The sequence below is a fragment of the Hyla sarda genome, chromosome 4 (assembly GCF_029499605.1).
Source record: "Hyla sarda isolate aHylSar1 chromosome 4, aHylSar1.hap1, whole genome shotgun sequence".
Taxonomy (NCBI): domain Eukaryota; kingdom Metazoa; phylum Chordata; class Amphibia; order Anura; family Hylidae; genus Hyla; species Hyla sarda.
The window spans coordinates 89,858,803-89,874,593 of NC_079192.1; positions in this window are offsets into that span (position 1 = coordinate 89,858,803).

Consider the following 15,791-nt stretch of genomic DNA (forward strand, 5'->3'; position numbering starts at 1 on the left):
CATTTTAGGTAAAAACATTTTTTTTTTTTTTACATATGCAAAAGTCGTGAAACACCTGTAGGGCATTAAGGTTCACGTTACCCCTTGTTACGTTCCCCGAGGGGTCTAGTTTCCAAAATGGTATGCCATGGTTTTTTTTTTTGCTGTTCTGGCACCATAGGGGCTTCCTAAATGCGGCATGCCCCCAGAGCAAAATTTGCTTTCAAAAAGCCAAATGTGACTCCTTCTCTTCTGAGACCTGTAGTGCACCAGCAGAGCACTTTTCACCCCCATGCGAGGTGTTTTCTGTATCGGGAGAAATTGAGCTTCAAATTTTGGGGGGTATTTTCTGCTATTACCTTTTTTAAAAATGTAAAATTTTTGGGAAACCAAGCATTTTAGGTAAAAAAAATATATATTTTTTTTACATATGCAAAAGTCGTGAATCACCTGTAGGGTATTAAGGTTCACATTACCCCTTGTTACATTCCCTGAGGGGTCTAGTTTCCAAAATGGTATGCCATGTGTTTTTTTTTTGCTGTCCTGGCACCATAGGGGCTTCCTAAATGCGGCATGCCCCCCAAAAACCATTTGTCGCTCCTTCCCTTCTGAGCCCTCTACTGCGCCCGCCGAACAATTAACATAGACATATGAGGTATGTCCTTACTCGAGAGAAATTGGGTTTCAAATACAAGTAAAAATTTTCTCCTTTTTAACCCTTGCAAAAATTAAAAAATTGGGTCTACAAGAACATGCGAGTGTAAAAAATGAAGATTTTTAATTTTCTCCTTCACTTTGCTGCTATTCCTGTGAAACACCTAAAGGGTTAATACACTTACTGAATGTTTTTTTGAATACTTTAGGGGGTGTAGTTTTTATAATGGGGTCTTTTATGGGGTATTTCTAATATGAAGACCCTTCAAATCCACTTCAAAACTGAACTGGTCCCTGAAAAATAGTGAGTTTGAAAATTTTGTGAAAAATTTCAAAATTGCTACTGAACTTTGAAGCCCTATGGTGTCTTCCAAAAGTAAAAACTCATAAATGTTATGATGCAAACATAAAGTAGACATATTGTATATGTGAACCCAAAAAAAATATATTTTGAATATCCATTTTCCTTACAAGCAGAGAGCTTCAAAGTTAGAAAAATGCAAAATTTTCATTTTTTTCATCAAATTTTGGGATTTTTCACCAAGAAAGGATGCAAGTTACCATAAAATTTTACCACTAAGTTAAAGTAGAATATGTCACGAAAAAACAATCTCGGAATCAGAATGATAACTAAAAGTATTCCAGAGTTCTTAATGTTTAAAGTGACAGTGGTCAGAATTGCAAAAAACGCTCCGGTCCTTAAGGTATAAAATGGCCTGGTCCTTAAGGGGTTAAAAATCTTAATCCTTCCAATACTTATCAGCTGCTGTAATCTACAGAGGAAGTTATTTTCTTTTTGGATTTCTTTCCAGTCTGACCACAGTGCTCTCTGCTGACACCTCTGTCCATGTCAGGAACTGTCCGGAGTAGGAGAAGTTTACTATGGAGATTTGCTCCTACTCACAGAGAGCACTGTAGTCAGACCGAAAAGAACTATACAACTTCCTCTATAGCATACGGCAGCTGATAAGTACTGTAAGGATTAAGATTTTTAAGAAGTAATTTACAAATCTGTTTAACTTTCTGGCACCAGTTGATTTAAAAAAAAAAAAAATAAAATAAAATGTTTTCCCCCGGAGTACCCCTTTTACGTAACACCTGTAAATTCTGCACTACGAATATCAGCAGCCACTGAAGAGAGAGGTCATCCAACAACTGAAGTCCCAAAAAAATCTGCCACTAAATCCCTCAAGCAACCGTTCAGCCCCAGTCCAGAACCATCTGACCGGACCACAGGGACCAGTGTGGAGGAGAACAGAATGCCCTGGAAGGGAAAGCATTGGACTGTAGGGGCACATGACAGGGGGATTAGGCAGCGAGGAAAGGGTTAATGGGTTAGAGCGGGAGGTTCAAGGAGGAAAGGGAGGAGCTAGGTACAGGGGTCATAAGTAGGTAGGCAGGTAGTTAGGGCCAGTCGGGACACGAGGAGGAACGTGAGAAGAGCTCCCTACCTGATGGAGGACATGGACACGATCTTGAGGCGAGTGAGGGAGGAGGCGCTGCTCCGTGGGCCCCAGTGGTTCGCGGAGCAGTTTCCGGGATTCGCGGCGCAGTCGGTGGGGGAGATCGGGCCCTGGTCCAGCAGCCGGCGCTCTCGCCCTCCGGAGCGCCTTTCACCTGCGGCCTCTCCCTCTGCTAGACGCCGGCGGGTGAGCCCTTCGGCCGTTGCCGCTGGCCTGAGGTCCGTGGCGGCCAGCGGTGTGCTGTCGGGGGGGAACGCCTGCCGGTTCGGATGCTGCGCTAGTGGGGACCGCGGGGCGTGCGGGCGGCGCGCCTCGCTCACTGCAACGGGAGCGTGGTGCGGCGGCCTGCTCCATGGGAGTGACGGTGATGGGGGAGCAGGCCAGGGGGAGGAGGACGACACGTGCCCCAGCTGACCCCGCCCCCCAGTCGGGGGGGCGGGCTCCTGCGGGCCTGGCAGTCACCCAGGCCTTGATTCATGCTGCACCTGCGGCCTCCTCCTCTAGAGGGGGCAGGCGGCATACTAGATTGTCGCAGGCTGCTGCTGCTGCAGGGGGAGCTGCAGTGTACGGGGGGAATGAAATTAGCCCCGCCCCTAGCGATGCCAGCGGTGATGAGCTGCTGCTGGCTGATGGTCCTGCTGTTGCCCTGGACCCGTTGGCCAATCCCCTGCTTCCCCTCGGGGTCGCAGGCACGGAGGTTAGCGGGGGCCGGAGTTCTTCGGCACATCGCAGACCGGGTTGACAGGTTGCTGGGCGGGGCTGGAGAGGACCCAGCAGTCATGGTACATATTGGCACCAATGACAAAGTAAGAGGTAGGTGGAGTGTCCTTAAAAATGATTCCAAGGACTTAGGCGGCAAGCTTAAGGCAAGGACCTCCAAGGTAGTGTTTTCTGAAATACTACCAGTACCACGAGCCGCACCAGAGAGGCAGCGGGAGATCAGGGAGGTAAACAAGTGGCTCAGAAGCTGGTGTAGGAAGGAAGGGTTTGGGTTCATGGAGAACTGGGCTGACTTCGCTGTCGGTTACCGGCTCTACCGTAGGGACGGGCTGCACCTCAATGGGGAGGGTGCAGCTTTGATTGGGGAGAAGATGGCTAGAAGGGTGGAGGAGTGTTTAAACTAGGGACTTGGGGGGAGGGAACCTACAGCAAAGAGGGGGAAGATAGTGTAGATAGAGAGGTGGGAATTATAAATGTACCTGGGGGTGGAGCGGAGGGAGGGGTTAGAATAGTTAATAGGAATAGGCTTCATAGGAAAATAAAACTTACACTCTTGAATCCCATTAACCCCAATAACATAAAGGATGGAAATGTAAAGTGTATGTTCACAAATGCCAGAAGCCTAGCAAATAAAATGGGGGAGCTTGAGGCCTTGATACTGGAGGAACATATTGATATAGTTGGGGTCTCTGAGACATGGCTGGACTCCTCGCATGACTGGGCTGTCAATCTGCAGGGGTTTACATTGTTTCGCAAGGATAGAATGAACAGAAAAGGTGGTGGAGTCTGTCTGTATGTAAGAAGTGGTATGAAAGTCAGTGTGAACGATGCCATAGTGTGTGATGATTCTGAGGAGGTGGAATCACTGTGGGTACAAAAGGAGGGAAATACTGAAAAAATAATATTTGGTGTAATCTACAGACCCCCTAATATCACTGAAGAGATAGAAGGTCGGCTGCATAAACAAATAGAGAGGGCCGCCCGGGCAGGTACAGTGGTAATAATGGGAGATTTTAACTATCCAGATATAGATTGGGGTCCGGGGTTGGCTAAAACTACAAAGGGGCGACAATTCCTAAATTTATTGCAGGATAATTTTATGGGCCAGTTTGTGGAGGACCCAACAAGAAGTGATGCCTTGTTGAATCTGATCATTTCCAACAAAGCAGAGCTGGTTGGTAATGTAACTGTGCGGGAAAACCTTGGTAATAGCGACCACAATATAGTTACTTTTGACTTAAAATGGAGAAAACAAAGACAGGCGGGGAAGGCAAAAACATATAACTTTAAAAAGGCAAACTTCCCTGGGCTGAGGGCTGCACTACAGGACATAGACTGGGGGGTGGTGTTCTCAAATACTGATACAGAAGGTAAATGGGACATCTTTAAATCAACTCTAAATAACTATACAGCTAAATATATACCAAAGGGGAACAAATATAAACGATTAAAACTAAATCCTACATGGCTGACAAATGATGTTAACCCCTTCAGGACGGAGCCCATTTTGGCCTTAAGGACCGGAGCGTTTTTTGCACATCTGACCACTGTCACTTTAAACATTAATAACTCTGGGATGCTTTTAGTTATCATTCTGATTCCGAGATTGTTTTTTCGTGACATATTCTACTTTAACATAGTGGTAAATTTTTGTCGATACTTGCATCCTTTCTTGGTGAAAAATCCGTAAATTTGATGAAAAATTTGAAAATTTAGCATTTTTCTAACTTTGAAGCTCTCTGCTTGTAAGGAAAATGGATATTACGAATACATTTTTTTTTGGTTCACATATACAATATGTCTACTTTATGTTTGCATCATAAAATTGACGTGTTTTTACTTTTGGAAGACACCAGAGGGCTTCAACGGTCAGCAGCAATTTTCCGATTTTTCACAAAATTTTCAAACTCAGTATTTTTCAGGGACCAGTTCAGGTTTGAAGTGGATTTGAAGGGTCTTCATATTAGAAATACCCCATAAATGACCCCATTATAAAAACTGCACCCCCCAAAGTATTCAAAATGACATTCAGTCAGCGTTTTAACCCTTTAGGTGTTTCACACGAATAGCAGCAAAGTGAAGGAGAAAATTCACAATCTTCATTTTTTACACTCACATGTTCTTGTAGACCCAATTTTTGAATTTTTACAAGGGGTAAAAGGACAAAATTTTTACTTGTTTTTGTAGCCCAATTTCTCTCGAGTAAGCACATACCTCATATGTCTATGTAAAGTGTTCGGCGGGCGCAGTAGAGGGCTCAGAAGGGAAGGAGCGACAAGGGGATTTTGGAGAGTACGTTTTTCTGAAATGGTTTTTGGGGGGCATGTTACCTTTAGGAAGCCCTTATGGTGCCAGAACAGCAAAAAATACCCACATGGCATACCATTTTGGAAACTAGACCCCTCGGGGAATGTAACATGGGATAAAGTGAACCTTAATACCCCACAGGTGTTTCACGACTTTTGCAAATGTAAAAAAAAAAAAAATAATTTTAACTAAAATGCTTGTTTTCCCAAAAATTTTTTATTTTTAAAAAGGGTAATAGCAGAAAATACCCCTAAAAATTTGAAGCCCAATTTCTCCCGATTCAGAAAACACCCCATATGGGGGTGAAAAGTGCTCTGCTGGCGCACTACAGGTCTCAGAAGAGAAGGAGTCACATTTGGCTTTTTGAACGCTAATTTTTCTCTGGGGGCATGCCGCATTTAGGAAGCCCCTATGGTGCCAGGACAGCAAAAAAAAAACCACATGGCATACCATTTTGGAAACTAGACCCCTCGGGGAACGTAACAAGGGGTTAAGTGAACCTTTATACCCCACAGGTGTTTCACGACTTTTGCATATGTAAAAAAAAAAAATTTTTTTTACCTAAAATGCTTGTTTTCCCAAAAATTTAACATTTTTAAAAAGGGTAAAAGCAGAAAATACCCCCCCAAATTTGTAACACAATTTCTCCCGAGTACGGCGATACCCCATATGTGACCCTAAACTGTTGCCTTGAAATACGACAGGGCTCCAAAGTGAGAGCACCATGCGCATTTGAGGCCTAAATTAGGGATTGCATAGGGGTGGACATAGGGGTATTCTACGCCAGTGATTCCCAAACAGGGTGCCTCCAGCTGTTGCAAAACTCCCAGCATGCCTGGACAGTCAACGGCTGTCCGACAATACTGGGAGTTGTTTTGCAACAGCTGGAGGCTCCGTTCTGGAAACAGTGGCGTACCAGACGTTTTTCATTTTTATTGGAGAGGGGAGGGGGGCTGTGTAGGGGTATGTGTATATGTAGTGTTTTTTACTTTTTATTTTATTTTTTGTGTTAGTGTAGTGTAGTGTTTTTAGGGTACAGTCGCACGGGCGGGGGGTTCACAGTAGTTTCTCGCTGGCAATTTGAGCTGCAGCAGAAAGTTTGCGGCAGCTCAAATTTGCAGCCAGATACTTACTGTAATCCTCCGCCCATGTGAGTGTACCCTGTACGTTCACATTGGGGGGGGGGGGGGGGGGGGGACATCCAGCTGTTGCATAACTACAACTCCCAGCATGCCCGTTGGCTGTCGGTGACTGCTGAGAGTTGCAGTTTTGCAACAACTGTAGGCACACTGGTTATGTATCACTGAGTTTGTGACCTAACTCAGTGTTTCACAACCAGTGTGCCTCCAGCTGTTGCAAAACTACAACTCCCAGCATGTACGGTGCATGGTGTACGGTGACTGCTGAGAGTTGTAGTTTGCAACAGCTGGAGGCACACCGGTCGTGAAACACTGAGTTAGGTAAAAAAAAACTGAGTTTCACAACCAGTGTGCCTTCAGCTGTTGCAAAACTACAACTCTCAGCAGTCACTGACAGCCAACGGGCATGCTGGGAGTTGTAGTTATGCAACCAGCAGATGCACCACTACAACTCCCAGCATGCACTTTAGCTGTTTGTGCAAGCTGGGAGTTGTAGTTATACAACAGCTGAAGGTACACTTTTCCATAGAAAGAATGTGCCTCCAGCTGTTGCAAAACCATAAGTCCCAGCATGCCCATAAGGGAATGCTGGGAGTTGTGGTGGTCTGCCTCCTGCTGTTGCATAACTACAGCTCCCAGCATGCCCTTTTTGCATGCTGGGAGCTGTTGCTAAGCAACAGCAGGAGGCTGTCACTCACCTCCAACGATCCTCGCCGCACAGGTCAGTCCCGCCGCCGCAGCTGCTCCTGGGGCCCCGATCCCAACAGGGGCGCCGGGGATCGGGGTCCCCAGCACCCGGGGTGCACGTCCCGCACCCGCTCACGTCCTCCGGAAGAGGGGCGGAGCGGGTGCGGGAGTGACACCCGCAGCAGGCGCCCTGATTGGTCGGCCGGTAATCCGGCCGACGAATCAGGGCGATCGTGAGGTGGCACCAGTGCCACCTCACCCCTGCAGGCTCTGGCTGTTCGGGGCCGTCAGAGACGGCCCCGAACAGCCAGTAATTCCGGGTCATCGGGTCACTGGAGACCCGATTGACCCGGAATCGCCGCAGATCGCTGGACTGAATTGTCCAGCGATCTGCGGCGATCGCCGACATGGGGGGGCATAATGACCCCCCTGGGCGATATGCCGGGATGCCTGCTGAACGATTTCAGCAGGCATCCGGCTCCGGTCCCCAACCGGCTAGCGGTGGGGGCCGGAATTCCCACGGGCGTATGGATACGCCCTCGGTCCTTAAGGACTCGGGATTCAGGGCGTATCCATACGCCCTATGTCCTGAAGAGGTTAAAAGAGCAATAAACAACAAAAAAATAGCCTTCAAAAAATTCAAATCTGATGGGTCAGCTATAACATTTAAACAGTACAAGGAGCTTAATAAAATCTGTAAAAATGTAATAAAAACAGCAAAAATTCAAAACGAGAGACAGGTGGCCAAAGAAAGCAAAACTAATCCTAAATATTTTTTTAGATATATAAATACAAAAAAATCAAGGACATAGCATGTAGGACCCCTTAATAATGATAATGGGGAGGTTGTCACGGGCGATCAAGAGAAAGCGGAGCTACTGAATGGGTTCTTTAGTTCTGTATACACTATGGAAAAAGGAGCTGACATTGGCCAGGTCAGTGCTGGTAACACATCATGTAATGTACTGAACTGGCTTAATGTAGAGATGGTACAAGGTAAGTTAAGTAATATAAATGTAAGCAAATCTCCAGGGCCAGATGGATTGCACCCAAGAGTTCTTAGAGAGGTAAGTTCAGTAATATCTGTACCCCTGTTCATGATATTTAGAGAATCTCTGGTGTCTGGTATTGTGCCAAGGGACTGGCGCAAGGCGAATGTGGTGCCAATCTTCAAAAAGGGCTCTAGGTCTTCCCCAGGAAACTATAGACCGGTAAGTTTAACGTACATTGTGGGTAAATTGTTTGAAGGACTTATTTTTTTTTTTTTTCAACTGTAATTTTTATTAAAGATTTTCACAAAAGAAAACAGGAGTCCGCTAAGACTTAGGCAAATCAGAGTCCGGGGCGCAGCCCAGCACAATCACAATAGGGGTAAGTAACAATCCAATATAGAGAGCAGGACAAATAAAACAGTTGTACATCGGGACAATTAGCCCCGACTGCAGACAAACCATCAACCCAGCAAATATACAGAAGATAAGAAGCCATATAGTGAATTACTCAAAGGAGAGAACTAAAAAATTCTCCAACATGAAGGACCGAGAGAGAAGACAAACAGAAGACAGAAGGAGACAAAGACACCGCAGCACAAACACATTAGGGGAGAAGGAAGGAAGGGAGGGAAGGGGGGGGGGGATAGGGAGAGTTTTCGGTAGCGCCTTAAGGAGGTTGCCTGTCAGAGAAACGATCCCACGGCTCCCAAACTGAAAGGAAGGTGGGGATAGTATTATTCAGAGAGGCTGTGAGGTATTCTAGAGAGCGTATTTCACTAATACGGGAGAGTAGGTCTGACTCAGAGGGAGGAAGAGTCCTCTTCCAGCATTTAGCAACTAAGGTCTTAGCCGCCAAAAAAATGTGCATAGCCAGTTTAAACAACCTCTTGGGTAGAGCCGAGTGCGAGAGGTGCAAAAGATAGACCTGAGGGTTAGGAGGGACCGATACTCCAAAAACATCCGAAAGTAAGCGACTCACTAACTCCCAATATCCCGTGATGAGCGGGCAAGACCAAAAAATATGAAACAACGTACCCAAACCCACCCCACATTGCCAGCACTGGGGGGGGGACACTGGTATTCAGTCTATTCAATAACTCCGGGGTATGGTACCAACCCAAAATCAGTTTGTATTGAGTCTCCTTGTAAGCAGTACAGCCCTCTCCCATATTATTTTCCACTGAGGAAGGGTAATAGACATATTAAGCGCTTCCTCCCAACGAGACATATACCGGTGGGATACCTGGACATCCCCCATAGGCCGGGTAAGCAATGAGTAAATATCGGAGAGAAGACCCCTCGCCTGAGGTCCACCACGACACAGCCTTTCAAAGCCTGTAGGCAAGGACACCACAAGGGAACCGAGCGTGGAGGACATAAAATGCTGTAGCTGTAAATAATGAAAATGCTCAGACGAGGGGAGATCCCAACGAGACTGCAACTGAGAAAAAGGCAAGAGAGTTCGCGACAAGGGATCAACCACATCTGCCCAGCAAAAAAGGCCTCCAGACCCCCACTCCCCCACCATAAGAGAAGTCCGGCCGGGGGGAAAACTAGGATGATAAAGGAAAGATCGAAGAGGGGAGGAGGGAGACAGTAGTTTAAATTTGACAGAGCAGTAACCCCACACATATCTGGAAAGTGCCATAGGGCCCAGGAGAGGGGAGAGAGAAGGAGCAGAGGCAGGAAGAGTCCAAAGGAGAGCGTTAGGGTGGACAGGCGCTAACCATAGCTTCTCTAGCTCCATCCAATGGCTATAGGCATGATAGGTAGACCACGCCGCTAGATGGCGCAAGTGGGAAGCCCAATAGTACTTTACCACATCCGGGACCGCCAAGCCACTAAACGCCCTCCCGGCCATCATCACGGACATCGGGAGCCGATGTCTTTTTCCATCCCAAATAAATCGAAAAATAGCCGCCTGTAGAGAGCGCAGGGCTGACAGTGGGACCCGAACCGGCAGGGTCTCAAAAAAGTAAAGAAGCTTCGGGAGAATAGTCATTTTCACCGCAGCAATGCGACCAAAAAAAGAGATGTATTGCGAGCGCCATTTTTCCATAAGAGCACGGAGCTCCCGAAAGAGGGGAAGATAGTTGGTGGAATAAAGTGAGGAATAGTTAGAAGAGATCCAGACCCCCAAGTACTTAATAGCAGAGGGAGACCACCGGAAAGAATAGTCAGAGCGTAGAAGAGCAGAAAACGAAGAAGGGAGATTGAGAGGAAGGGCCTCCGACTTAGCAAGGTTAACCTTATAGCCGGAAACCACCCCATAGTCATGCAAAACCTTGTAAAGAGAAGGAAGAGACAGTAGAGGGCGAGAAAGTGTAAGAAGAACATCGTCAGCAAACAGACAAACCTTGAATTCCCTATCATGTAAGAAAATACCAGTAATGTCCGGATCACCTCTGATCATAGCGGCTAAGGGTTCAATACATAGCGCAAAGATCAGGGGGGATAACGGGCAACCCTGACGAGTTCCATTAAATAAAGAAAAAATAGGAGACGGCGAGTGAGGAAGCTTGAATGAGGCTGTAGGGGAGGAATAGAGACCCCGCAGTGCAGTCAAAAACTTCCCCGAAATCCCAAATTTTTGTAAAGTAGCAAAAAGAAACGGCCACCCCAGCCTATCGAAAGCTTTTTCAGCATCTAAACTAAGAATTAAGGCCTGCTCAGATCTCCGATTGATCAAATCAATCAGGTCCACCACCCTCCTTGTGTTGTCTCCACCTTGGCGACAAGGGATAAATCCAACCTGGTCTTTATGAATGAGAGCCGGGAGGAAGGAGCAAAGTCTAACAGCCAATACCTTAGAAAAAAGCTTAAGGTCAGAGTTAAGGAGGGCAATGGGCCGATAGCTGGAGCAATCGTGAGGATCTTTGCCGGGCTTGGGTATAAGGGTGATAAGGGAGTGTAAGAAAGACTGCGGAATCGCCTCCCCGTCCAGAAAGGAATTGAAGAGAGAAATGAGTTTAGGCACCAGCAGAGTGGAGAATGTCTTATAATACAGATATGGGAAACCATCCGGCCCAGGAGAGCGACCAGTCGGGAGAGATTTAAGGACCTCCAAGACCTCCTCTCCCGTAATAGGGGCATTTAGAACATCCCGGTCGGCACCTGAAAGAGAAGGCAATCCACACCGAGAGAGATAGGTGTCTAAGGTGGCTGCCCTCTCCCCCGGGTCGGACGGCAACTGGGAAGGAAGTGAGTAAAGACCAGTGTAATAGTCAACAAAAAGACGGGAGATATCAGCAGGGTGGTAATGGAGAACCCCATTAGGGTCCTTCAAAGCAGAGGGGGATTGAGCAGCAGCCCGGTCACGTAAACGCCTCGCCAGCATTGTGTGAGCCTTATTGCCTTTCTCGTAGAAGCGTTGCTTGGCATAGAGCAATTGCCTCTCAACTCTATGTAGAGCCAGGTCGCCCAATCGCGCCCGGGCCGCAACCAAGCCCCTCAGTGTTGAAACAGAAGGAGAAGACAGCAAGCAAGCTTCCAGACGAGCAATCTCCAATCGAAGTTCCCGAGAGCGACTCAGAGCATTACGCTTAAGACCAGCGCCCAAAGCAATGCAATGGCCGCGGATCACAGACTTGTGAACTTCCCAAAGGATAGCCTGCGAGGACACTGAGCCTTCATTAGTGGCAAAGTAGTCAGTAATACACCGCTGAATCGACTCTCGGGAAGGTAACGTTTTAAGGAGGGAGTCATTCAATCTCCAATGACAAGATCTCAGAGAGGAAGGGGAAGAGGAGAAAGAGAGGAGAACTGGACAGTGGTCAGACCAAGAAATAGGATCCAGAGAGGTATCAGAGAGCATGCGCACCATCGGAAGATTCCCAAAAAAAAAGTCAATACGCGTATGCAACTTGTGTGGGTGCGAATAAAAACTAAAAGAGCGCTCCGTCGGGTGGCCAATCCTCCACAAATCGTAGAGCGAGGAGTTACAGATGAGACGCCGAAAAATTGAGGCAAGACGCAGCTGCGCAGGCACAGGGGGAGCGCCGGTGACTGAATGGCGGTCCAAGGAGGGGGAAAAGATGAGGTTAAAATCTCCACCCACTAACCATGCTGACGGGGGATACCTCTGGAGTTTAGTAAGGACCCTACGCAGAAAAGGAACTTGCGAAGTGTTAGGAGCATAGACATTACAAAGCAAAAGGGAGACCCCGCCCAGGGAACCCTCCAGTATGACATACCTCCCCTTAGGATCAAGAAGAGAGGAAGAGACTTGTAATGGGCAGGACCTAGACACCAAAATAGCTACCCCCGCCCTCTTCCTATCCATGGTAGCCGAGTAACGTTTGAAGGACTTATAAGGGATTACATACAGGAATACATAGGGGATAATAGTATTATAAGTGATAGCCAGCATGGGTTTACTAAGGATAGAAGTTGTCAAACCAATCTAATTTGCTTTTATGAAGAGGTGAGTAGAAGCCTTGACAGAGGAATGGCTGTGGATATAGTGTTTCTGGATTTTGCTAAAGCATTTGATACTGTCCCTCATAGACGTCTGACAGGTAAGTTAAGGTCTTTGGGTTTGGAAATTTTAGTTTGTAACTGGATTGAACACTGGCTCATGGATCGTACCCAGAGAGTGGCGGTCAATAATTCGTACTCTGATTGGTTCACGGTTATTAGTGGTGTACCCCAAGGTTCAGTACTGGGACCGCTGTTGTTTAATTTATTTATCAATGATATAGAGGATGGTATTAACAGCTCTGTTTCTATCTTTGCAGATGACACCAAGCTTTGTAGCACGGTACAGTCTATAGAGGATGTGCATAAGTTACAAGATGACTTGGATAGACTAAGTGTCTGGGCATCCACTTGGCAAATGAGGTTCAATGTGGATAAATGTAAAGTTATGCATCTGGGTACTAATAACCTGCATGCGTCATATGTCTTAGGGGGGGATTAAACTGGCAGAGTCACTGGTAGAGAAGGATCTGGGTGTACTTGTAGATCACAGACTACAGAATAGCATGCAATGTCAGGCTGCTGCTTCCAAAGCCAGCAGGATATTGTCATGTATCAAAAGAGGCATGGACTCAAGGGACAGGGACATAATACTCCCCCTTTATAAAGCATTGGTACGGCCTCACCTGGAGTATGCTGTTCAGTTTTGGTCGCCTGTACATAAAAGGGACACTGCGGAGCTGGAAAGGGTGCAGAGACGCGCAAATAAACTAATATGGGGCATAGAACATCTTAGCTATGAGGAGCGATTAAAGGAGTTACAATTGTTTAGTCTTGAGAAGAGACGTTTAAGGGGGGATATGATAAACGTATATAAGAATATTAATGGCCCATACAAAAAATATGGAGAAAAACTGTTCCAGGTTAAACCCCCCCAAAGGACGAGGGGGCACTCCCTCCGTCTGGAGAAGAAAAACTTTAGTCTCAAGGGGCGACACGCCTTCTTTACCATGAGAACTGTGAACTTATGGAACAGTCTACCTCAGGAACTGGTCACAGCAGGAAAAATTAACAGCTTTAAAACAGGATTAGATACATTCCTGGAACAAAATAACATTAATGCTTATGAAGAAATATAAAATCCCATCCCTTCCCCAATATCGCGCCACACCCCTACCCCTTAATTCCCTGGTTGAACTTGATGGACATATGTCTTTTTTCGAACGTACTAACTATGTTACTATGTTACTATGATGCCGCTGTTGGGGGTGATTTGACTGGTGTTGCTGCATTCCGCATGGAGGGGGTTCTTCGGGTCCAGCCTCCTGTCGTCGATGGTAGCCGAGTCCGTGATGTCCGAAGCCGTCCCGCAGCTGGAGTTACGGCCGCTGGTCCAGAGCCGGTAAGGTCGGGTGAGTACACCACTGTCTCCACTGCTGCGGGTTCAGGGGGGGTGGGGGGGTTGGAGGGTTTGCAATATTTCGTAGATGGGTTGCAAGCGTTGCTGCGCAGTAGCGGGTTGTCTGCGGGTGGGTCGCCGGTACCTGTGTGGGGCGCAGCGACTTTGTCCAAGGGGCTGGTGGATATAGTCGGGGTCCTGGGGTTGCTCGGGCGAGCTCACCCCCGGTGGTGGGGGCGTCGGGATCCGGTGGGGGGGTTCGTTTGGCTGCTTCTGCTCGGGGGGAGGTGTACGTGTGTTTCGAGGGCCCCTTGGGCGCGCACCTTAAGGCTGAGGTGCGGGAAAGGATTTGGAAGCGGGAGTGTGTGGATATTTTTTCGCTACTCCTGCTTGAAAAATTTAATCTGGACAGGGTTAGGCCGGATGAGTCGAAGCGTATGGAGAAGGTTGAGGAGGAGGAGGAGCGCCGGCGGTATCGGCTGATACCGCGGACCTTCTCCAACTGGCTTCAGGCGTTCGCTATTTTGGGCAGCGTTGTGGGAGAAAAGTCGCCGGAGCATTGCTCTGGTCTCTTTTGTTATTTAGACGCTGTTGGGGAGGCGTATTGGGTGTATGGGGGTTCGGCGTGGCTTTGGTACGATGAACAGTTTAGGCAGCGGATGGCGGTGCGCCATGATTTGAGGTGGGACCATAAGGACATAGGGCTGTGGATGCGGCTTATGGCGGCTCCACGCAGTGGGGGTGGCCTGCAGTCCTTTCGGGACAGCGCCGGAGGTGCAGGGCCGGGGTCAGGGTGTTTGCTGGCAATTCAATAAAGGGAATTGCAAGTTCGGAGCAGAGTGCCGTTTTAAGCACGAATGCTCCGGGTGCGGAGTGGGTGGCCACGGGCTGTCGCGCTGTTTCCGGCGAGGTAAAGGCAAATTGGGGGAGGTTGATGCGAAGAGGGGCGACCCCGGTGCAGGTGGCAAGGATGGAGCCTTTCCTCGCCAAGTACCCAAATAGGGCGGCGGCGGAATTTTTGAGGGCGGGGTTTACGGACGGATTCCGTATCACCTTTGAGGGGGTTCTGGATGGGAATGGGGAGGTTAGGAATTTGGTCTCGGCTCTTGTCCGGCCAGATTTGGTGGAGGAGAAACTGATGAAAGAGGTGTCTTTGGGTCGGATGGCTGGTCCTTTTGACTCGCCTCCGTTGGTGGGCCTAATAAGTTCCGCCTGTTTCACCACCTTTCACATCCTTCTGGAGGGTCGGTGAATGACGGCATTGACCCAGCTATCTGTGCTGTGACTTATACTTCTTTTGATGCGGCATTGGCGTGGGTCCGGAGGTACGGCCAGGGGGCCTTGTTGGCCAAGACGGACATTGAGGCCGCTTTTCGTCTGTTGCCGGTACACCCGGACAGTTTTGCGTTATTGGGGTGCTGTTTGGGAGGGCGTTTTTTTGTAGACATGTGTTTGCCCATGGGCTGCTCAGTTTCATGTGCGTTTTTTGAGCAGTTTAGCTCCTTTTTGGAGTGGGTGGTGCGGGTAGAGTCGGGTTTGGATTCGGTTTTGCACTACCTTGATGACTTCCTGATTTTGGGCCCGGCGGGGTCTAGGGTGTGTGCTATTTTACTACAGGAAATGGAGAGGGTGTCGGGCTGGTTTGGCGTTCCGTTGGCGCCTGACAAGACTGAGGGCCCGTCTACGTCGGTGAAGTTTTTGGGCATAGTGATCGACACTGTGGCCATGGAGTGCCGGCTGCCAGAAGATAAGCTGGGCGATCTGAGGGAGGAGGTGGCGAGGGCGTGTCGGGTTCGGAAGCTGCAGCTGCGGGAGGTCCAGTCTTTGCTGGGGCGTCTCAATTTTGTGTGCCGGATCATGCCTATGGGGAGGGTTTTTTGCAGACGTCTCGCGGCGGTCACGGTGGGTGTTTCTCGGCCTAATCACTATGTGCGGTTGCCGGTGGGGTTGCGTGAGGACCTGAGGGTGTGGCAGGATTTTTTGGGTCGGTATAATGGGCGCTCTGTGGTGATGGGGAGGCCGGTATCGAGCGTTG